Source organism: Mustela nigripes, chromosome 2 (assembly GCF_022355385.1).
Source record: "Mustela nigripes isolate SB6536 chromosome 2, MUSNIG.SB6536, whole genome shotgun sequence".
NCBI lineage: Eukaryota > Metazoa > Chordata > Mammalia > Carnivora > Mustelidae > Mustela > Mustela nigripes.
In genome coordinates this window covers 99,565,249-99,590,179 of record NC_081558.1, presented here as the reverse complement: position 1 = coordinate 99,590,179, position 24,931 = coordinate 99,565,249, and the positions used below count along the sequence as shown (strand labels likewise).

The 24,931-nt window shown below is 45.8% G+C and overlaps 1 protein-coding gene and 1 pseudogene across 16 annotated transcripts in view; both read right to left on the bottom strand.

The window, feature by feature from the left end:
* The window catches only part of KALRN (kalirin RhoGEF kinase), a 656,868-nt gene that overhangs the window by 532,583 nt on the left and 99,354 nt on the right, over window positions 1-24,931 (bottom strand). The window lies entirely within an intron of this gene.
* Window positions 20,424-21,895, bottom strand: LOC132012541 (drebrin-like protein; annotated as a pseudogene).

The window sequence follows — 24,931 nt, the reverse complement described above, 5'->3', positions numbered from 1 at the left end:
AAACATTCCCACACCCCATCCGCTTTTTCACAAGATTACCATAATAAAATCCTCCCAAGCCCTCTTGCCAGCGAACACCTCCTCTATTCCTGAGGATTTTAATGGGATTTCTCCTACATAAAAATGGAAGCAACCAACAGACCCTGCCTCCTATGATTTCTCCTTCCTACACCTCATAAGGATGGTTCTGCCCATGATTGGTCTCTATTGATTTCCTCAGGCTGCCACTAGAAATCACCATCCACTCGATGGTTTAAAACAAAAGAGAGAAAAGAAAACAAACAAACAAAAGACAAAAAAACAGAAATGTATTCTCTCACATTTCACGCCAGAAGTCCAAAATCAAGGTGTCAGCAGTGCCATGCTCCTACCTAAGGCTCTAGGGAAGAATCCTGCCTTGCCTCTTCTTCATTTCTGGAGCTCCTGACAATTCTTGGCATTCCCAGGCTTGTAGCTATCTCACTCATCTCTGCCTCCACCTTCCCATGGCCTTCTCTCTGTGCCCTCTGCTCTTAGAAGGATGTTGTCTATTGGGTTTAGAGCCAACCCTGATACAGCATGACCCCACCTGACCTTAACTAATGACACTGCAAAGACCTGATTTCGAAATAAGGTCATATTCTGAGGTTCTAGGTCGACATGAACTTTCAGAGGATACTTATTCAACCCCCTACACTTACATCTTAAAGATGTATTAAATCCTATTTCTTTTCTGTTTTTGCTTTTGCCTTTAGCCCCTGCTCTGTTTCAATCTTGTTCTTGACTACTTTGTTGGAAACCTGAGGCATCTGCCTTTGTTCCCCATACCCCATTAAATATCTCCAAACCTCACTTTAAAATCTGTGCATGGCTGGGTGTTCTACACAACTGATGAATTATTGAACACTGAAACTAATGATGTACTATATGTTGGCTAATTGAATTTAAACTTAAAAAATAAATAAAAATAAAAAACTAAAATGGATGCATGGATAACAAGTCAAGAAGGAAATAATCATAAGTTGCCCAGAGAGCATTCACTATTGCAAGTATCCATCTCTCCTCGTTCATCCACGAAGCAACGAGTGCCCATCTCACATTCAGCATTGTGCTGGGGGCTACAGGGGCTCCTCCCCTCAAGGGGCTTAGTGCCCACAAGAGAAGTGAGCTACCGCCTAGCAAGGAAGGTGAAAGTCAAATGCTGAAGGATGGAGGATACATGTGCAGGTGGAGCACAAACGGCAGGGGACAAGCTGGGAAAAGGCCTGAAGGTACAAATAAGCCTGGTGTTTTCTGGGGACTGTGAACTGAACACATGTGACTACACAACAGGCTTTGCTGCAGAGAAGGGGCTGGATCAGTGATAAGGCTGGGAAGACTACTGTTTGTGGATGTGCACCTGATTCTTTATAGGGCCTTGAGTCCAGGCCAAGAGGACCCATTAAGGGTTTCTAAGCAATTGCGGAGTTTGACTAAGTGGTGTTCAGGGAAGCCAGATCTAGTTGGGTGTGCATGACGGACTGGGAGGAGTAGAGAGTTGGCAAGGAAGCCCTGGCTGAGAGCCCAGTTAAGAAGGCTTCAGGGCCAGAGCTTTATTCCTCCACTATCAGCGACTCCCCATCCACTGCAGTAACCTTCCGTCAGACTCTCAATCAATACAGCCATCCTGACATGGCTGGGGGTAGGGCACCCAGATGGCTTCCAGCCCTCCCTTCCCATTAACATGATGAGTTGCAGAGGGCATGTCAGGCAGAGCTTTCAGTGAATTCCAGGAATGGAGATCCCCTTCAGACACAAATCCCTGAAGAGAAGCTCAGAAGTGCTTTACGAATCAACACATGAACTCTTATGGAGAATGGCCTGTCCAGAAAGGGCAGAATCTCCATCTCAGCTCAGATCCTGTTTCATCCCACTGTTAGGCTTCCCTAGGACTGGTGCTGAACTCCACAAGGCCCATCTCTGAGCCTCTTCTCTTGCTTTAGGCGTTCTTAGAGAAATGTGCACAGAAGTTGGGAGCTCCAATTATCATGAGGACGGATGTCTCCTTTGGCTTTGCTTCTCAAGAAAAGCTTAGTACACCATCGCAGGAGGTTTCCCCTGGCTCCACACCCACCGCCATCCTTGCCAGACTGCAGACCAGCCCAGAGCAACAAGGCCCCGGGAAAGAGCTGCGGCAGGTGCCTGCAGGGGAAGGGGCAGGCATGGAATTTCCTGAATGCAGCCAAGGCAAAGGCACACTCTCCACTTCTGCCTGCTTTTAAACTGCAAGTTCAAACTTCACTAGAAATAGACGGTACATGGGACAAGAGTCTACAAGGAAAATAACCGTCCTCCAGGTTATTTTCCCTTTCTTAGTAGTCAGTCTAATCTGAAAGACATAGCAACTTCCACCCCCTTTATTTCTGAAGAGCAATGCAAACAGGTGATTTATTTGTACTAAAATTAAGCTCCCTCTGTGTGTATCTTCTTGATGATATTCATATACTGAATCTGACTCACACTTTTGATGTGGAAAGGTTTTATTAACATAACTACTTATCCCAGCCCACTCCCATTGGGATTCATGGCTCTTGCCCAAAGTACATTTTGGCTATTTCAACATTACCTTAAATTCTGGTGCAGATTAATGTCTCATGACAAGCACATTCACAGATTCTATGAGAAATTCCTGGCTGTCCCTGGGCAACAATAATGAAGCAAAACTGAGAGTAAGAAACAGCCGTGACTACACAAGCAAAGACCCCCAGACTGAGGAGTCTAGAGACCCGGGGTCTTATTGCAGCCCTGTGCTCCAGCCACTTGAGTCCTCTGGGTCTCAGGCTCCTCATCTGTACAAAGAGAATGCTGGCCTCACACAGTTCTTAGCTCTCTTCCAACTCTGACTTCCTGTGATTGTAAAAGACATTTAAAAATATCTCTAGGGAAAGAAATCTCACAATATTATTTAGTCATGAGAAGATTGAACTAATGATATCTAATATCTCTGGGTTCTAAAGTCTGTTATTCTATTATATACAATGGTTTTTTAATGTGAAAAGATTAGTAAAAAAGAATTTTTTTTAAACAAACAAAACAGAAGTCTCCTTTTTTAATGCCCATTCTAAAAGAACCGAAGTTAAAGAGTCTAAAATAAAATCTCCAGCCATTCTGTGTTCACACACAGAGAAAGTGGGTGGATGAGATCAAAGCTGTACAACATCTGGGGTGGCAAAGACTTGTGGTAACTGGGACTGTTGGCTGACTGAAACAAGACACAACAGTTATGAGACACTATACCACAGTCTTAACTCCATATTACTGCTAGACCTTTTGCCATAGAAGGAGCCCAAGATCCCAACATATCAATGACATTATACGAAAAAAATCCATCTTCTCTTGGCAGAGGTACAGCAAAGCGGCAGATCCTGGAGTACCAGAACAGCATCTCAAGCATCTTAAGAACTTAGGTGGGGCAACTAAGGGCTTCAGCAGGAGCCCAGTTTTGATGTTACTGTGCAAAAACTCCTCTCCAAGTTGAAGTCACCCTGGTTAACAGGACTTAGATTAGTTCAGGTAACAATGGAGGTACAAAGAGGGTACAATATAGGGACAGACAGTTAAGACTGATTACCAAATACTCCACTGAATCTGGCCATAACAGGGTAGAGAGATGGGTGAGAGGTGACGTCAAGTGATCAAGCATCAGAAAGGTTTTGTCAGGCCCCAAGTTTAAGCAAAAACTGTCACTTAACACAGTCAGAAGTAAACTAAGCCCTCAAGGACTGGGAATAGATTTTGAGTGCTGGTATGCAGAAGATGCTCAACTGTGGGTGTTGACCACATGGAAACTTACAAAGAAACTAACTATTGATCCACTGTTCTCTGAACAATATTTCCCATTCATGGCAGCTCAGACTGCTAGGTCAGCTGCAAGAGAGGGAAATGGGAATAAGGGGTAACCTTCTAAGCTTAAAGTTACCAAGACTGGGTTCATGTCCCCTGGAAAAAGGATCCCACTTCATCAACCACCCTGGGTACCCCAATGGAAAGGAGCTGTATTATCTGGATTGGTTGGGGATCTATGAGAGAGTCAATGTCCTCCATAGTCTAAGTTGGGTGGGACTCTTGGAAAAGGGGGTACTCATCTACTTGAAGAAATATCCCTTATCATCTATTTGAAGAAATACCCCCTTAGCAACACCTCTTACCTAGCTGTTTTAGGGTCTTAGAAAAACTAAAAGATTTCAGGTTGCTGGAAGTAGTTGGACACAGAGAGTCCTCCAGAGTCATTAAAATGAGTGAGCAATTAAAAGCTTTGGGTGTCTAATTCCTGAGTACTTAGATCAGGCACAAGTGATAAACCCCAAGAATAAGCACCCGCTGAGTCTGTTTTCAGGGAAAATGTTCCCTTATTATGAGGAGAACTAGCATTAGATAAAGTAATGATCATTTTCAGCTGAATATTTTGAGAAATCATATTTAATTTGAAACTTGGTTTGCATTCCTTCAAATTCCATTTCTTATGACATCCCCATCTTCCAATAGAGAGGACAGTCAACCAACACATCCTGGATTCTGTTAGAGGTCCTTTATTTGGAGAAGCATATCTTAATACAGTCGGAGTCCGTGGGTTTTATATCTGGAAAATTTCTGGACCACTGATCTGCCCTGGCCTCTCTTAGCCATCCATGCCTGTGTCAAAGATTAGCTAACTATTTATTCAATACAATCACAGTGTATTATTTGGCAGGACCTTCAAATTTCATAACACCTGGAAACAGACCCACACATGGTCACTTGGTTAATGACAAAGTGCTGTGGGGAAAGGATGGTCTTTTCGAGAAATGACTCTAAGCCAAGAGGATGGCAAAACAGGAAGAAAAAAGTGAAGAATCTTTCCTTAACCACACAGGAAAAGCACTTTCAAATACATTACTGATCTAAATGTAAAAAGTAAAACAGTGACGTTTTTACAGTACCAAATTTAGAATAGACAGATTTTTTTTAAACAGAACACAAACCCACTAACCATAAAAGAAAATATTTTATAGACTGGACTACATTAAAACTATTAATTATATTCATCAAAATACACCATGAAGAGCATGAAGAGGCAAGCCATAGACTAGAAGAAGATATTCACAATACACTTATCAAAGGATTCATATCCAGAATACATAAAGAACTCCTACAACTGAGTAAGAAAATGCAGCTAATTCAATAGCAAAGACAAGGCAAAATAACTGAAGATTCATTTTACAAAAGACAGCACCTAAATGATCAATAAACATTGAAAATGTTCTTGACTTCATTCACCAACCAGGAAATACAAAACAAAACAAAACCGAGCCAAAGCATGGCACTACCACACACCTACCGGAAGAGCTAAAATTAAAAAGACAAATAATACCAACTGTTAGCAAAGATGTGGAGCAGGTAGAAGTATCCTCCCTGCTAATGGAGTAATAAATTGTTACAACTACTTTGAAAAAGTACTTGTTAGGATTTAACTAAAGCTAAACACACTCATACCCTATAGCCTGGTAATTTCTCTCCTAGATAAATACTCCTCAATACTGGGTACATGTATTCATCAACAGACCTACACAAAAGTGTTCATGGCAGCTTAGCCCCAACCTGGAGACAACTCAAATACTCAAGTACTTATGAAGTAAAATGGATAAATAAATTGCAGTATATATATACACTGGATTGTTACCCAGCAAGTAGTGTTAAGTGTAATTGCTGCACTCAGCATGGATTGATCTCACACAGGTAATGCTGGACAAAAGAAGAGAGATGTGAAATAGTATACACTTGAAGATTTCATTTATATAAAGTTTCAAAACAGGCAAACTTATCTTAAGGTGCTGGAAGTCACCCTGGGGACTGGCCTTGAAGGGAGGGATTGGAAATGGAAGAGAACACTGGGGGCCAGTGTTCAGGAGAAGCGTTCTGTTTCTTGCTCTATTGGCTACTCAAGTGTGCTCACTGGGTACGAATTCACTGAGTTTAGGATCTGTGTACTCTTCTGGATGTACGTTATACTTGATTAAAAGTTTACAGTACAAAAATATAAATAAAATAAAATTTTATTTTATTTATTTTATTTATAAAATAATTTATAAATTTATTTATTTATTTTTATAAAATAAATAAAATTAAATTTAAGACAAAGTTTATGTGGGGGAAAGAATACATGAAAACTGACTTGCAAATCTAAACCTATTAAATGACAGTGAAGTTGATATCTTCTTATTGTTCAGATTTTTTTGTTCTAAAATTAAAACTGGCTTTTTTATTTAAGATCTATGCCTCTCCTTCAAAAAGAACTGGAAGCCACAGTCTTATTTATTGAACAATACACACTCGAGGTCTTTTTAGTCTTCACTGGAAGCTTTTAGGACATCAAAATTGTTAAATTTTGTTTGGTTTACTTTTACTTTTTTCCCATGTTAATATATGTTTTTTTTTTTAAATGCAATTTTTCTTGGCTAACACCCTCTAATAAAGATTAACAACCTTAATATTTACATAGCCAGCAAGCAAATTCAGCTGAACTGAACACAGTTTACCCAATCAGAGTCTTCAGAAGGCTTCAGCCAGTGGTAATTTTTCAGTTCTAATGGGCTCATGCTCACTGGACAGGGAAGATACGGAGCAATTATCTCAGCACTCCAAGCCAAGAAACACAGCCATGCTGTTGGGGAGGCGGGGGCTAAGCAGCATGTGGGACAGAGACCAAGCCCGCTCTAGTGAAACAGAACCTGGCAGGCCAGAAGGAGCTCATGGTTTCTTACACAGAACATGTGCGCTGGCTTCCACCCCTTTTGAAGGAAAGCTTTTCCAGGAGGTGGGATGATTCCCTTTTACCCAACGAACTTAAATTTGTGCAATGCCCATGGTTTACAAAATTTCCTAGATACTAATATCAAATGAGTCTCTTGTTCATCCTAAAAAGAAAAGAGGGGGGGTTATGACTATCCCCTTTTTGCTCATGAAAGAACTAAGACTCAAACAGCAAAAGGACTCCTTATAGCTCCAGCAACAGTAAGTCATACATCAAGGACAAAGCACTTTCAGGCACAGTGCTCTGTCTCCTGTACCATGAGGTCTCCTGGTGACAGTGAGAACACAATCCCAAGACTTGAAAATAGGCTAGGATTATTAGACATCGGGCAGTAGGCAAGCTGGAAACTAGACCCAAGCCCACAGACAGTGTTCACACCTTCAGGATCAGGCATTTGGAGGCATTAGGAAAACAAAGTGGGCTGGATACAAGCCAGGACTAGGGGCAATTAGCTGTTGAGTGTGACCATGGTTAGAATGCTTCAGTCTGATTGTACTACAGAAAGGTCATCAGCAATGGTAGAAACATGTGCCATGTGGGCAGGCTTTTCTGCAAATAGGAAACTGACACCTCTGGGTTTGAAACATATGAGATACAGTTCTGAAATCTGTTCGTGAATATGATAGGTTTGGGTTTTGCTAGAGATGGTATGTTTTGAATACCAACAGTATAAAGAGCAGTGGCTTTAGAGTCCAGTAGATTTGGCTTTGAACCTCATCTCTACTTTTCACTAGATATGTGTCCCAGAACACGTTACTGTGCTCTGATGAGTTTCAGTTTCCCTGACCATAAAATAGTAATGATAATACCTATACATCAGAATCATTGTGAAAATGGATGAAATAATAAATGTAAAGTTCCTGGCATGTAGTAAGCAATAAAGAAGTATTACTTCCTTTTTCTACTCCCTACCTTAAAAAATATCAGTTTGGATCTTCCTTGGCAGCTAGGATGAAATAAAAACATAAATCATCTAAAGTCATACCTTACAGGATAATCATATATGAATATATACTAACCTTCTATGGCCCCATTGAAGATCCTTGACTTTTTTTTTCTTTTTCACCTGGAAGTGATCATATTAACTCAGTGCCTACTTCATTCTTGTTTCATTTTCTGGAATAGAAATTGCAATAATCTTCTCCTAAATTTCAATCTAAGTGATTAACATAACAAAAACATGTCAGCTATAGTCAGAATCCAGCTCCCATGATTTTCTCTAGGACTGATGTTGCCAAATGCTACCTGAAAGAAAAAAATGAGTGTCTGATTGCTAGGTGAAGTCCAAATGTTGCTCTGGACAATAACCATAGACCCAGAGAAGCCTTATATATCTGGCTACCTATGACTTTCTTTTAAAAATGCAAATACAATCTTTTCAAAATCTACAGGTATTCTTCCCTTAAAATCTTTTGCTGTCACCTCAAACTCCATGAATACCCTCTACCCATAAACTGAGCCCTCCTCCCAACCACCCTATTTCTATCTATACCTGAATGTTCTTTGACTCTCAGAAATAAGAAACTGGAAGGACTCCTATTAAATGTATTTGGTCCAATGTCAAAATGTTTCCGCTGCATCCCTGATTTCTTTCAGTGTAGAGGAACTGACCACTTCCTTGTTGCATTATTCTCATTCTTGGTAAAGTTCTTCCATAAATCCAACTGGGATGTTTCTCCTTATGTTTTCCCTGCCCCCACCCCCATTCACTAATCCTGGTGCTGTCTTCAAGAGCAATAGGGGATACACAGATCAATCTCATTCTTCTTTCACACTGGAGGCCCAGCAATATGCAAGACAGCCATTATGTTTATATGTACGTTTTCTGCTCTGAATCAAACATTCAATTCAAAAAACATCTGCTGAGGGTCAACTATGTGCCTCACACTGCTATAGATGCTAAGATGGAAGAACTAAATAACACATGGCATTGACATATAAGATGGTCACACTAGTCACAAAGAACAATCTGGATGTGACCTGGCTTCCAGATTACTCACCCTCTCCCTCCTCCAGATACACTATGGCTTCTTGATGCTTCTCTTCAAGCATGGTACCCAGAATGTGGGAGAAAAAAAAACAGATGGGTACACTGTGCTCCTAGGTATTTACCCAAAGGAGCTAAAAGCTATGTCTACGCAAATACTTCCACATGGACGTTTGCAGCTTTATTCAAAATTGGCAAAACTTGGAAGCAACCAAGATAACCTTTTAATTGGGGAGTGGATAAACCATGGTACATCCAGACAATAGAATATTATTCAGTGCTAAAGAGAAACAAGCTGTTAAGCCACACAAAGACATGGAGAAATCTTAAATGCATATCGCTAAGTAAAGAAGCCAACCCAAAAACACTACATTCTGTATGATTCTACTATGTGACATTCTGGAAAAGGTCATAGTATGGAGACAATGAAATCACTGGTTACCAGGGGTTAGCACGAGAGAAGGACAAATAGGTAGAACACAGGGCATTTTTACGGCAGTAAAACTACTGTGTCTAAACCATAATGGTGGATACCTATCATACTTTTGTTCAAACCCATGGAATGTACAACAGTGACTCCTAATGTAAATGATGGACTTTGAGTGATAATGATGTGTCAATGTAGGTTCATCAACTGTCACAAAGGCACCACTCTAGTGAAGGATGCTGACAATCTAGGAGGCTGTGAATGTGGAGGAGGGGGCATGGGGTAAAATGGGGGAAATTTCCATATCTTTCCCTCCGTTTTTAGGTCAACCTAAAACTTCTCTAAAAAAATAATCTTTTTTTTAAAAGATTTTATTTATTTATTTGACAGAGATCATAAGTAGGCAGAGAGGCAGGCAGAGATAGAGGGTGAAGCAAGCTCCCTGCTGAGCAGAGAGCCTGATATGGAGCTCGATCCCAGAATCCTGGGAACATGACCTGCATCGAAGGCAGAGACTTTAACCCACTGAGCCACCCAGGCACCCCTAATCTTTTAAAGAAATTAGTAGAAAAAAGTAGAGGGGTGAGTCTGTGTATTACACCAATGTCAATTTCCTGATATTATACTAACAGTGGGATATGCTGGAAGAAGGGTGCACAGGAGCTCCCTGTATGTTTCTTTGTAACTTCCTATGAATCTTTATTTAAAAATTAAAAGTTTAAAAATAAGTGGATGGATGAGTTGCCACTGACAAAGGCTGCTGATAAGACAATTCAAAGTCTAATAAAAGGCCCAAACCAGGGGCACCTGGGTGGCTCAGTGGGTTAAAGCCTCTGCCTTCGGCTCAGGTCATGATCTCAGGGTCTTGGGATCGAGCCCCGCATCAGGCTCTCTGCTCAGTGGGGAGCCTGCTTCCTCCTCTCTCTCTGCCTGCCTCTCAGCCTACTTGTGATCTCTGTCTGTCAAATAAATAAATAAAATCTTTAAAAAAAAAAAAAAAAAAAAGGCCCAAACCAGGGTGGGTTCATCTACAAAATATCCCTGGAAATGACCACCAAGGAGAAGAAAGAAGACTGTCAGCTAAAGGTCCATGCCCTGCCCTCCCCAGAACATAGGGTATCTTTCTGGAAGAACAGCCCTGAGCTCTGTGATCTGTATCTGCAGGGCCTTCTTTTCACTCCTATTCTGGAATGTCTGGATGGGCAGAGTCTGTAGTCCATGCTCCTTGTCACCTGGAGGGCCTATGTGGAATGGCAGTGAGAGTTCCTGAACCATCAGGCTCCAGAGTCCAAAACATCTGTCTTTAAAATTCAGGTCAACTAATGACCAGCAGCCATAGTGAGCTGTGCATATTAGGCTTTCACAAAACAGAGATGGAGACAAGCATTATTATCACATAGGGCTGTGAGAGGAGGCAATGAAATAATTTATACGAAGCACCTAGAAACTCCGGCATCCACCAAAACCTCAAAAAACATTTGTGGTCTGAGAGCCTCCTGCATGAGTTAGGTCCAGGTTTTTAGGCTACACTCTAATTCCCTTTGCAACACCAAAGAGAAGTTCCACCGTTTGCCTGCTTGCTGATACCTCTCCAGTTTGCCATGATATCTCAAATATCCAGCTACTCCATCCAAAGCTCTTTCAACCATCTGCAGTAAAGGATGAATTTGTTTTTTGTTTTTTTTTCTTTCATTTTTTTATTCCAATCTGCCATGGACTAGTCCTTTCATAAAATACAATAAAAATGAATTACTAGAGAAATGCAATTTTAAAAACAAAGTGTAAGCCTCTTTTTAAAAAATTTTTAGTTTTGGACAAAATCACTCTGGAAAATCACCATAAAAGTTTATCAATGCTTCCTTTCACTTTCTCTCCTTCTCATTACTGGCTGACAATGAACAGTGGACAGAGCCAGGCCATGGACTGCACTTCAGGCAGTGCCTCTCTGGTAGCTCCTCTCTCCATGCTTCTGATGACGTTAGTCACAAAACACAACTAAGTACTTACAATCTCCATTTTTCATATCAGTGTAAATTACCCACCTAGACTGCATGTTCTCTGAGTGCCAGGGTCACTCCACTACGCCTTAAGATCAGACAGATGATTCAGAGGGGCTCAAACCCTTGCTGATAATCACATATTAAACAGCTGTATGTTACTCCTACTTTTTCACGATTTAGACAACTTGATAGTGTATTTGTGAAAACCTCCCCAAGGAACACATTGTGTCCCTTTGGCAACCTGCCCTACTTGCCCGCCCTCCGCCTACCTGTGTGAGGCTCTTTTTCACCACCTGCTTTAACTCCATTTAACCATAAGGCACTAGATAGAGTCACTGTTTCTCTTCCAGTCAGGGACAAGACAGAATAAATCACAGAAAATCCCATTCATCAGGAAAGCTGGCGCTGGCTCGCCAAGTGAACAATCAAGGAAATGGATGCTTATATTAATTTACTTCCAGGGGACACTGTTATTCTCACCTCTGCGTCTCTCTAAGGTCGAGCCTCTGATAGCTGCTCAATAAACACTTGTTCGAGCCCGTGGTAGAGGGCAGGCTGCATCTCAGCGGCTGCAGGCCACATGTCAATCCTGTCCCTTGGCAGGCAATGGCAGAAAGGGCCCTCAGCAGAAAGGGGCAATGACTGGCTGCGTTACAGGAAGGAGCCTCGGGCTCACCTAGACCAGTGGTTTTCTATCCTGGCTGCACCGTGGAATCACCTGGGGAACCTAACTACCCAGGGCTGCCTCCCAGACACAGAGTTTGTTTTTTTTAATATAACTGTTCTGGGGTGAAACCTGAACATCAGACTCTATAGGTAATTCCAGTGTACAGCTAGGATGAGAAACTGCTGACTTAGAACGCTCTCACATTCATGCTGGTACTTAATAGATGTTCCTTAAATGTTTGCTGAGTGGGTGAATGGCTCAATCAATGGATTGACCCATTGATTAATCTAACTTGATCCACCTGGATTCCCATCCAATTATCAGAATGAGTCTGTAGCAAATATGGCTCCTGTCTCCTTAGACTCCTCACCTCCAGTGTGCGTCTCCTCCCAAGGTCCAGTCTTAAACTCTGGCCAGAAAGCACTCCTCTTCCATTCTCTTGCTGGTGGGAAGGGGGCTTGTTTCTGGATCACTGGTGCAAGGAAAGCACGAACTTAGCTCATCTTCACCTTTTTCAAGCAAGAAACTCTCAAGCTTTCTCAAATACACACCCAGAAGGCCCCCACAAATACCACTGGCCTCAATTCATACAGGATGGGAACATGTTATCTCATCTATTTTGTGTTTATTTAGTGGTTGTTCTTCGATTGTTTTTCTGGCCGTCTGTGGGTCCAGGATGCTATCTCAGACAACAGACTTCCAGAGCACAGAAGCCCAAGAACACTTAGTACAGTGACTGGTTTGTAAAAAGTCTAGTAAGTGGATGTTGCTGTTGCACTGCTCTAGAAGGGAAGGATAGAAGGGGTGGGGGGGGTGGATTGGGCAGTGTGTGAAGTGAACAGGAAAAGAGGAAGCAATGTGATGTGCAGGCCTAGAAGGGACATGAGATGCTGGCTGCCCACTGTGGGCAGGCACAGGTGACACACGTGAGGAGGAACTGTCCACCACCCCATCCCAAGGGACGGAGAACAGCTAGCCAAACTTCAAGTTCTCTGCTGGGAATGTGTGCCTGGGGTTGCCCCAGCTTCTGACCCCTGGCCCATCCCCAAGCTGCGGCCACTGCTGATGCTATTTTTAACTGAACAGCAGCCTCCTCTTTTCCAGCTTATTTCCATGACCCCAGAGAGCCACTTAACTTTCATCCTCCCTCTGGACCCTAAACCTCCCACTCCCACCAAGGCTTACCCTGAGTCAATTCAGGATGCTACACTGAGATGTTTGGAAAGAGATGAATGTAGGGTAGCCAGGAAGTCAGTTGTGAAAGCCAACACTTACTTTTTAAACTAAGGAAAATAAAAAGGAAATATATTAGCTCCAGGGAGAGCACTTCCTCTAGTATCCAATAAGCGGATACTTCCCAGGTTCCCCCGTAGGCCTGCATATTGATGGCAACCCATCAGTAGCACTAACAGGCATTTTCTGGTATATTTCTGTCTACTCATTAAAAGGGGAAAAGAAAAATTGCACTAATATGGGCACCCCTGTTTCCCCACACTCTGTTAGATTCTATTCATGGTTTTTCTCACATAAACCTTACAATCCATGAGCTAAGTTAAGCGACCCGCCCACAGTCACACAAATTGCAATTAGCAGAGCTGGGATTCAAACCTAGTACTTTGTGACTTCTAAGCTTCCCTCTGAAAGCAAGTCTCACACTCCTGTCACCAGAAAGAGTAATCTATCCCCAGCCCATTAGACCACAAGCTTTCCAAGGCAGGAATCATGAAGCCCCATTACACTGGTATCCACTGGGCTCCATAAATCATGTGGGTTGACTGAACTACCAGCTTCCAGAAAAGAAAGAGGAAAACATAGCCACCATCCACATGCCAGTAGAATATGAAAAAATATGTGCCTTCTTTTCCTCCACACGTTTCTTAGGTGGCTGGAGAAAAAGAGGAAGGTGTCCATCCAAGAGTGGTCAACTACAGACCATCCCAGAGTCAGTGATAACATTTCCCAGTCTGAGAAACACCTCTCAACTGTAGGGATTCCAAGAAAATGATTCTCATCATCCAACAGATACTTACTGAACACCTACTATGTGCCAAGGAGTCTATTAGGTGTTGGGGATAGTGAAAAAAGTATTCAGCTTCTGTCCTCATAAAGCTAGTAGCTTCAGGGGGAACAATGCCGGGCTTCAGAGTCATGGGTGGGGTAGGGGCATCTCCTGACACACTACCTTAAATTTAGAGCTCAGGCAGTTTTGTGGGAGGAGAAGGAGAAATAAAGGAAACCAAACACGTTGCTATGCAACCAGGATGATATATTCTTAGCTGGAGCAGGCAGAGCAGCAGCATGGCGCAGGGAGTGGGTGAGGGGAGGAGAAATGGGGGAGGTGGCAGGAGTGCCGAATGGGAGGCAAAGTGGTGCACAGTGAGCACCGCCGCTGAACACACAGGCTTCTCCCCTGGAGCAGCTCACAGTTGGACACTGCACAGAATCATGGTCACCAGAGGCAGCAAGATACTGTGGGGACAGCCCCCAGAACCACAAAGAGAGGGCCTCCTGCCCAGCTGCAGAAATCCTTGTTTTGGGGCCTGAAGTTAGCCCACCATTATTAAATCTAGGTCTGTACAGAATACAGAGAACAGCATTAAAGCCCTGTATGTGTCCCGCCTGGGGGAATACACTTCCATCAGGGGAATGAGACACACATGCATAAACAGAGCACCAACAAGGATTTCTTAAGCACTTCCTCCATGTTCCTTCTGCAAGGTGCAGGATGTGTGGGGCTGAGGAAGGGCTCCACTGTGGGTGAGGGCATGCAGAGGACAGCATGGTGCTGACAGACACTTGCGGGGACTCGGGCCCGAGTGTTAGACCTGGCTTGGCCGTCCATAGGCTCTACACAGCCTGCAGCAGGGCTCTCTGGGCCTCAGTCTCTGGATCTCTGAAATGAGCAGTTCCGATATGGCTGAATCCTGATAATATAAATGCAAAAGGACTGCAGAGACAGCAGAACTAGTATCAAATGGGATACTCAGGAAGCGCCTATGCAAGAGGTAGGACTTGAGAATGCCGTGGGGGTGTCTAGTCTTTGCTGAGGGCCTATTGTGCACCCCGACCTGACCATAAAGAACTGTTTCCCCATTTTTAGTATATGTGCTGCCAAAACAAGCACAACTGTTTCCCCATTTTTAGAGTTGAAGAAACCCAGCCTCAAGGAGGCTCAGTAACTTAACCCACACAGCTAGGAATAGCGGGTGCAAGATTCAAACCCAGACCCACCTGGCTCCCTGGCCTGTGCACTTTCTACTGGATTGCACTGCTTCTCCAAGATGGTAAGGCTTGCATCAGAATGCAGCAAGAGAAGGACTGCAGGAAGCAACAGGCGCAAAGACACTGGCAGGCTGAAAAATGGCCAGGATTAACAAGGGGCAGTTCCTGTGGATGATGACCAGGGCTGTGAGTGTAAGGAGGGTTTGGTGAGCAGAAAGAAGGGGAACCAGGCAGTCCCTAGCATGGCGCTAAATGCTATGGAAAAGAAAATGGTATATTAAACAGTCCTTGCCCTGAATTAATTTGCAACCAGGGTGATAAAACATGAAAATTAACAATTAGTGAACTGTTACAAAAATTGCCAAAAATAAATCATAGCATGGTTTAAATGGGTGAAGTGTTGCTTCTGATCTGGGTGGCTGCTGGGAGTTTGGTGCAGGAAGGTGACTAGAGGTAGGCTTTAAAGGATTCAGGAGGAGGGTGGATGGGCATAGGGGAGAACGGTGAGGACCTGTGGGACAGGAAAAATCTCATCCATAGGAGGAAAAGCAGGAAACACAATCTGTGGAAGACCACTTCACTTAGAAGATGCTGGTGGGAAACACTACTAACCAACTGGGTTGGGTGAGCCAAGAGGGCCTCCGCTGAGGGCGTGAAGGGTCCAATCCTTCACCAGAAGGCTATGAGAAACTGCTGGCCATGCTCAGGCAGAGGAAAGAAATGGTCCACAAGGAGTTTAAGGAAAGGAAGACAGCAGAGCTCAGAGAACCAGGGAAGAAGCTGATAAGCATGGGATGACAAGGGTCTCAAGTAGGCATTGGCACTGAGGATGGCAAGGAAGGACTAGTCTCCAGGATGTTTCAAGGATGAGCAGAAGAGTCCTAGTGATCGGTGAACAGGAGACAATTACCCTCACTGAAAACTGAGACAATGAGAGTCCCATATTCAGAATGAGAGAAGTCCAGCAAAAAAGAAAACCTTGGGGGTAGGGTGATGACCAGGTTGATCAGCTTCCTATTAGGCATTCTGTCTAAGGTTTCTCTAGGATATTCAAGCAAAAAAATCATGAATCACAAACCCAGGAAAAGGAAACCTGAGGCTGCGGGAAGGCAGGAGGCGTCACCCATCACCCAGGGTAAGACAGCCCTCCACAGCTCTTTAAGCCCCCAGGGAAGGCAAGTCAGCCCCCAGGGAAGGCAAGTCAGCTGCTCTGTGAGTTAGGAACTGTACGTACTGATAAGAGAAGTCACAAGGAGAATGGAAACAGAATCCCTGAGCCAACATTTAATTATTCCCATCAAGAGAGCAACAGAAGCTCTCAAAAAGGGTCAGGCCCAGGAGAATCTAGTCCACTTCCCTCTCTAAGCAGGACTTCTTCCTGTCTCTAGTGAGGGATCACCAGCCTTGCCAGGGACAGAGGATCACAGGGGACCTCACCCAGCATGTCGGTACAGAGATATGGGATAAGACCTTGAAGTCAGAAAGATCTGGGTGTGAATGACAGCTGTTCCACCTGAGTGTGCATGGGCAGGTTGCCCAACCTGTCTGAAAAGTAAGACAGATAAGTGTCTTAGTGTCAGGTACCTAGCATAGTGCAGGGCATACAGATGGTATCAGTTAAATGTTAGTTCCATTTACCCCCACCTGAGAGCAGGCTTTTGCATTCCCATTCAGTTCTCAATGATACAGTTTTCCCATTGATATCTACTCAGAGTGCCTAGTTATATGCTCTGGGACAGCACAAAATACATCAGTTTCCCTTTATACCGGCTAAATATTGATCATGTTTCCCCCGAAGCTGGGTTTCGGGCACCATAAACAATTCCATCCTCATGATAAAAGTTGGACAGACATACAGCAGGGGGGAGGGGCTATGCATTCTGTAAATGCAGCCCAGGGCTTCCAAAATGTCAACTCCACCTGACTGTCAATAACAGCTGAAATTCTGCTATCAGAGGTCTACTTCTTTAGTTTAACATGCTTCTTTTAAATATCGAACTCCCATGAGGAAAGCCCATGGAGCAGCTACCAGTCAGTCATAAGTTACAAAAGGTACATTAATTTATCAACTGCCTGGGCAAGCAAGAGTTTTGATGCCTTTGGAGAGGAAGAGGGGGTCATTTTGGAGCTGAGATCACGGATCCTATTTGGGGAGGTCGAAGTGAGTCAGAAACCAGAGGGCAGAGGGGCCTAAAAGAGCAAGCTCACAGCTCCCCAGCGATCTGAACAAGAGGGGTCATAAAAGAGACAACCTGTTGGCTGGAGTTAGCCAGCAATGACAATGCGGGACCCTGGGATGTAATATGAGAGTCAGTAAGGCAGTACTTCCCTGCACTTCCCAGTACCAGAAGGTTATCACAAAGCACCACAGAAAAGCCATCTCCACTGTCCATAAAACCAAAATGAAAGCGATCAAGGTGCACCAGGAGAGACTGAGGTGGGAGCCAGGAAGCACTTCCAGATAACAGGGAAAATTTCACCTCTGCTTTCCTCACCCCCCCCCACTCTCCTGAAACTGTTCCTTCAAAGACAACTCATTATCTCCTAACATCCAAACCCCAGGGTTCTACCTCCCTGCTCAGCAGATTAAAGGCCAATGCCCACACCTTCCTTGAAACCCCTGTGGAGGGAAGCCCAGGAGCACTGGTGTGACCACTCTCTTTTTCCTTCTCACTGTGTACTCTCCTTTTCCTTCTCATTGTGACCCAGACTCTGCCTTGCTTCTCCGTGCACTTAGCCCCTTGTCCCTGAGGGCCACTGTCCAGAAGTTCTCAGCAAGGCAGGAAGGACTGGTCCAAAGGATCTCCACCACAGAGGGTGTCACACATGGCCAGTACATAATAAGCTACATAGTAATAGAAGCAGTTAGTGCATCAAAATGCTGGTCAAAGTATGCTTCAAGAGGATTATGCCATAGAAAGCCAGAGAAGGCCCAGCTTTTTTTCTGAGGAAGACCCACTTACACAACATCAACACCTGGACTTTGACACACAAACACCCACTCAGCATATTTTCTCCAGAGAACAATTAAAAAGGAGTGCTATTAACCTCAGGGCCCTCTGCCTCCTTACGCTGGTCCTCCTGTATCCAAGGAGGCATGGGGGACTGCATCATCACAGGGACGTTCCCGTGGATGGAACCCGAGAGGAGAGAGCTTCTCTGCCTCTCCTCCTCAGGCCAGCTTCTCCAGCCCCTCCTGCTGCAGGCCCTCTAGCATCCTCCCTGACCCTGCCGTGGCCTGAGATGCACTAACTGTCTTTGCAACACACTCATTCTGCCACCCTACATCTGTATTGTAGGTACCAAGATACAGACACAGATGAACAACATCAGAGAACATCATTCTCCTAACCTGTGGGCCCCCTCACCTCATTGTCTTCCCTTTCCTTCCAGCCAGGTACCACAGCAGTGTTGCCAAGCTCTCCCCCAACAAATGGGGAGCTCTGGAGGGACCAACGCCATGATGGAGAGCCACACATTGGCCCCTGAGTCCTCTTCCCTTTGCATCCACTGCTTCCCTTCAGCACCCAGCAGGGAATACCCAGTGTTCACTCTGCCCACGTAGGCCCCTCCCCACCCCTATTCATGCTAGTGACAGAGGGATACATAGAATCAAGGGGCCCCAGGAGCATCACAGAAGGGGAATATGTGACTACATGGGGAAAGGTGAAAGAAAAGATGGAAAACAGGGAAGAACTGGAGGAATTTTCTGTGACCTCTGCTATTTCTGATATATGCTATCTCAGCCACCCTTTTCGTCTTTGGACCTGGCCCTGATCATTGAGATAAACCCTTTTAACTGCTCCTCCACCTCTGCCCATTGAGCTTGGAACACTGAGATCTGTCAGATATTCTGGGCACCAGAACCCATGCAAGAAAGTTGCCAAGGCAACGGAACACTCCCCTTTGGTATAAATACTCATGGGTGATACCCCTGAGGAGTAGAGCACAGACCCCTCCCTCTCCTCTTTTAGTCAGATCCAGCAGACTTCAAAGTTAGGGGAGCCATGACTGGTTTTGACAGGGGAGGGGTGGAGAAAGGGGTCCCTCCGGACCAGCTAAGTCACTAAGGGACAATCCAGCAGGGAGAGAGGACTTTGCAGTTCTGATTGAATGCTCAGCTCCCACTGGGCCCAGAAGTGGGCATGGAGGCAGAGAAGAGACTAGAAGGGTATAGGTGGCATGAACTGTGGGAGGGGAAATAGAAGCAGTTAGTGCATCTGGAAAACCACAGACCTAGGACCCAGCACCCAGGTGTGAAACCTGAGATGCCAGTGTGCGACAGCCACTAAGAGATTTGGGAACTTGTGCTCTGGCTAGAGCTGCTTTGACCTCCCTTCTTTTTTCTTTTTTTTCTTCTTCTTTTTTTCCACATCTTAACATTTATGCCTCTTCCAGGCTAACACTAACAGTTGGCCCAAGGTCTGAGGGTGCACACATGCATACACACCCCACAGACACCCAGGAAAGGAAAGGGGTTTATTTCCATTGGGAGGAGGGCACTCAGGTCACAATAGGGCGGATCACAAGGTCCTGCTAGGGCAGTTCTCATGCCGAAAAAAGATACAGGTGGATAGGGACAGAAATAGTGCAGGACAGCAGGCAGCCTGCTCTGGCTACTTTCCCTGAACCAGAATCAGCTGAAGGCACATGCCAGGGCTGGCAGAGGCGGCATTGCCACATGAAAAGACACATGTTCGCTGATGTTTTTATACCTTCCTTCATATACTCATGGGGGCATGGTCATTCCTGTCCCCAGTGCCCACAGTCCACAGCCCAGGCAAAGGGACAGAGAACTGGGAGCAAAGAACAGAAGCCAGAAAGGCGATCTACTGCGGCCCAAACTGTCATGACCCACTCTGACTTCAGTCATGAACTCTGCTAAGTTCTTTGGTCCCAGGGGTCACTAATAACCATAGGCAACACCCTTTAGAGCCAAGAGGAAAGGAAAGAAAAGGCAAACAGCCTGCTCAGCCCACCCAGCTTGGCAGTGCCATTTTCCTCAGGCAGAGGTCACTGAGGGGCTGGCCATGGGCAGGGCTTGGCTCAACGTTGTCTGCTGGGGTCAAAGCCCAGGCTGGTTGGGAGGGCCTGGGAGCTGCCAGAAGCATGTTTAGGAATCACCAGGGTATCCCTGCCTTTACGGTGACAGAGGCTGAGCCACCCAAGTCTGAGGGAGCCCAACTGTCTTCTTTGGGGGGGCCTCCCTGGAGGAGTGCCATACGGCTCTCACACCCCGCACACCACCTTGCCCAGCAATAAGTAAAGCATGTCTGGGAAGCGGTAGCTTCAGTGCAGCCAGAAGTGGAGGGTCAGCACTCGGTGGGCTCCACAGAGTCAGCAGGAAACATGCCAAAGTGGCCATCGGGCCTGCAGTCATGCCACCAGCCCTCATCGATGACCTCAAGGCCCGTGATGAGATCCTTGGGCTGGAATATCTCGGTGTTCCTGACTGCCTGGTAGTGGTCCAGGGCCCCGGCACAGAGCCATCTCCCACTCAGCCACAGGTAGTGGGCCATGGGCTCAGCCAGCCACTCAGGGCTGCAGCATCACAGCCTCCACATAGAGAGTCTCCTGCTATGGGGGTTCCTCTTCTGTCTGCGCTGGACCTGGCAGGGTGCTGGGCACTGGCTCCTAATGCAGATCTGCCCTGGGCCTTGAGGAGGCTGGGGTGGCCCTCTGCTAAAGCAGGTCTCTGGTTGGCTGGGCTGCTTCTGTAGGAAGGGACTCCTCGGTTTGCCTGGCTGGAGCTGGGGACAGATGTGGCCACGGCCCTCTCCTTCCGCTTGGAAATCTCCAGTGCATGTGCTGGCTGCTGACAAGTTCTGGCTCCTCTGTGTTCCTTAAAACCACTTCCTGCTGCTCACCCTTCCTCTGGGGTCCAGCCTCACGGCCCAGCTCCTCCCAGAAGCCCTAGTCCAGGTGGGAGGCCTCTCGCAGCTCCTGCTCCCAGGGCTCTTACTCTCAGCGCTCCTGACCCTCCTCCTCTGCCCACTGCTTCTCCTCCAACCTGAGATTCTCTTCCTCCTTCTCCGCTTTGGCCCAGAAGCTGTCTCTGCCAAACCCCCCCCCTTTTTTTTAAGATTTCATTTATTTATTTGACAGACAGAGATCACAAGTAGGCAGAGAGGCAGGCAGAGAGAGGGGGGAAGCAGGCTCCCCACTGAACAGAGAGCCCGATGTGGGGTTCAATCCCAGGACACTGGGATCATGACCTGAGCCGTAAGCAGAGGCTTTAACCCACTGGGCTGCCCAGGCACCCCTCTGCCACCCCTTTTGATCTCAGACATGGCCTTGGTCTTCTGGTATACAGAGCCCCCTGGGGCCTGGGGGACCATGTCCCGGAAACTGCTGCTCTCCCTGGGGAAGGTACAGCTGCACCTGAGGCCCTGACCACCTTCTCTGCATGACACACAATGTCTTCACATTGATGGTCACATGGGCCCCTTCAGAAAGCAGCGTAAGGCTGACATGGTCAGTGCACACTCTGTTCCGCATATCATTGACACCCTCACCTGTCCACTTGATGAGGGCAAACCTGAGCAGGCCAGACTTGGGATTCTTCACCCTGCAGAAAGCGTGCTACCTTCCCGCTATTGAGCTCCCCCACCATCTCCAGGCACCCTCCCCAGTGCCCACCACCTGATGTCATTGCTGCTACCCTCATAGGTAAAGAAAGCCCAGTCATTCTGGAACTTTCGGTGACCACACCCATGCAGGCCTCCTGCAGCGCCAGCCCCTCCTGGTTCAGGTTCACAGCCACAGTCGGCCCCACGGGCCCCATATCACCGCCACCCTGACCTCTCTTATTTTCCATACTTCCTCCCAGACCCACAAAAACACAAATTACACAAGAGACAATGCTAGGATCAAGCATCCATGTCCCAGTGCTGTTCAGGGAAGACTGTGCCTTGACCCCTGCCCTAAGCAGACACCATTCCATTCAAATGTCCATCTCACCCATTCCCTGCATCCAACCCACACCCAGAGCATCATCTTTAGCCCATTCTCTTCTCTAGATCCCAGTGCTCCCATCTGTAAAAAGTAGCAGAGGGGAGCTTTCCTCTCCTCCTTCCAACCTCCAATATTTCCATAAAAGAAAAGAAAGAAAAGAAAAAAAAAAAAAAAGATGAAATTTTACATGTGAGGACTTCTTGGAGAAACTCTTTTAAGAAGTAGTCAGTACCAGCAGCCCTACTGTCAGGAGGGAGGGGTCCCCAGGAGGGTTTCTAACAGTCCCAGTCCTCATTCTTGGAGGGAGGGATGGAACAATCAAGAAAAAGTATCTTAACTCCTTTCCCCTTGCTATCCACAGCCTCACCATTGCTCTCCAAAAGCACCCATTGTACCCAGCCTGAGCTACCCACACATTAGCAGCCACACCCCAACATCACACAGTTCTTTATCACTCCTATCTCACACTCACTCAGCCTGCAGCACCACCGGACTCAGCCTTCCCAAAGCCTTCCCCAGCACACAACCCAAAAGACTCTTCCCCCAACTCCTAAAGACCAATTATGGGACAGACGTACCAATTATGGGACACATCACACTCCGCGTTTTATCATTTATTTTTTGGAGGCCCCACAAAGCATTTAGAACAGTGTTGTGCACACAGAAGGCACGTAAGTGAAGGTTTGTTTTAGGGTGGATTTTTAAAAGTCATTCATTGTTCAACAACACCTGGCAACTTAAGTCTCCAAGACATCCCTTCAGAAGGAGAATGGAACCCCCCACATCCTCTACTGCCTTTGCCAGCAGAGCTCTCCTCCTCCCCTTCTAAATGCCCCGTCCTGGCTCTCGCCTGAAACACCCTTTCAAATTCAAGTTACGCACATTATCATAGCTGCTCCACCCCATCAGCCCTTTCCCCTACTCAGGATGGCTCAGGACCCCACTCTCCAAACTCTGACATCACTAAACCATTTCCTGAATTTCCCATGGAGCCAAACAAGTTGGGATGATAAAGCACCATCACCAGCTTTAGAACAAACACTTTGGGACATATACCTATGTGGCCATCTTTTGTCAGGTCATACCTCGCAGCAGCTGTCTGTGTTCCTAGGTCCAGATTCTAGGACCTCTTAGCAACCTTGAACCTCTACGCAGAATTTCTGAACTTGCAACAGCCACTAGGTTTCCTGGAAGGAAACTGGTATTGTCTCTCCCTGTTAGGAAACTCTAATGACCAATGAGTCCTACCCTCCTCCCAGAGGTGAAGCAGATATGAGGGCCACCCCTTTCGTTCTCCCAAGCTCCCTGACAGTGGGCTCAGGACCATGGTAAGAGGATGGGCTTTGCTACCAGGTGAGCCAGGGTTCAAATCCTTGGACAATCTGGTGAACCAGCATCTACTGAGTACCTACCTACTCTTGTCCCAAGGGGTCAGGGGCTCTTAGGGTATGGTGCTCAGACCACCACCAGCAGCAGCAGCACGTGGGAACTTGTTAGAAATGCAAACCCATGGGCCAACCTCAGACCTGCTGAATCAGAAACTCTGAGAGTAGGGCCAGCAACTTGTGTTTTAACAAATTTTCCAACTGATTCTGATACACAAATTTGAGGACCACTGATCTAGACCCTGGGGATACACAAAAATGAAAAACCTAACATCTAGACCAGCAGTTCTTGTCCTAGGTGCACATTAACATCCTTGGGGAGCTTTTAAAATAATACCAAAGCCTGGTCCCATTCCAGACCAATTCCCTTAGAATCTCGAGGAGGGGACAAATAATCATATTGCAATGTGTAGAGAACAAAGATTGAACAAGTGTACAATGAGAAGAGAGAAAGCATTGAGGAGATCAGAGGAAGTGGCTTCACTACATGTGCCTCTCTTTTCTCATCTGTAAAATGGGGGCCATAATAGCCGTCTTACATGAGATGGTGTATATAAATGCCTGGCATACAGTTAATGCTCGGTCTGCATTAGTTTTCTCCCTCCCTTGGACGAGGCCCTTGCTGACTTTTAGCTCAGCAATTAGACCGAAGTATTTAGAATGTCCCTTATATCAGTTCATCATCAAGGACCCCAGCCATGAAGGGAAAACCTGCTGGCTATTCACAGGTTTGGCCAAGAGCTCTCTCCAGCAGCCAGCAAGATGTCCCCAGTGTCTTCAGTCCCTGTTCTGAAAAACAGCCTGAATCCTTGGGAACCAGACCGTCCCCAGAGGGCCACTCAGAGCCCAGACCCCAGCTCTAAGATCCTCAACTCTTTCAAAGAACAGCTCTTTAAAACAACTTTATAAAGGCCATTTGAATTACACAGGAACACATTGCCCTAGTCCCACTCTTCCAGACTCTTTTTGCCTGTGGTTCCAAGCAGGTCCACTGGCTTGGAGTAAGCTCTCTCCACATCAGGCGGTCCTTCCTGATGCAGATCCTCTCATTATTCAATCTCCCTGCCCAGCAACATCTGAATTCAGGCTTATAGGGGACTTGGCAATAGCCCCAAATCAGCCCACCCTCCCTCCCCACAAGGCAAGGAGTGGGCGTTCAGTCACAGAGAGTGCCCTGGGTCTCCTGTAATGCTGCAGACATGCAAGCAACCCACAACCCTCCTGAACTGAACAGAGAAATGGGGGACTTCCTTGTAGCTGCCTCCTTGGGCTCTATGCTTATCCCGGCAGATGCTGAAAACATTTCTGGTCTCCTCTTGAGAACAACCTTTGCTGTCATTTCAAAATAAACAATAAGCAAATTGGGTCATTACTTTGTAGGCAAACCTTGGTTTTTTGGTTTTGGGTTTTTTTTTTAATACTAAAACCACTATCACTAAGGTTGCCCAGATTTGATTCACTCTTTCCCCAGATTTCCCCCA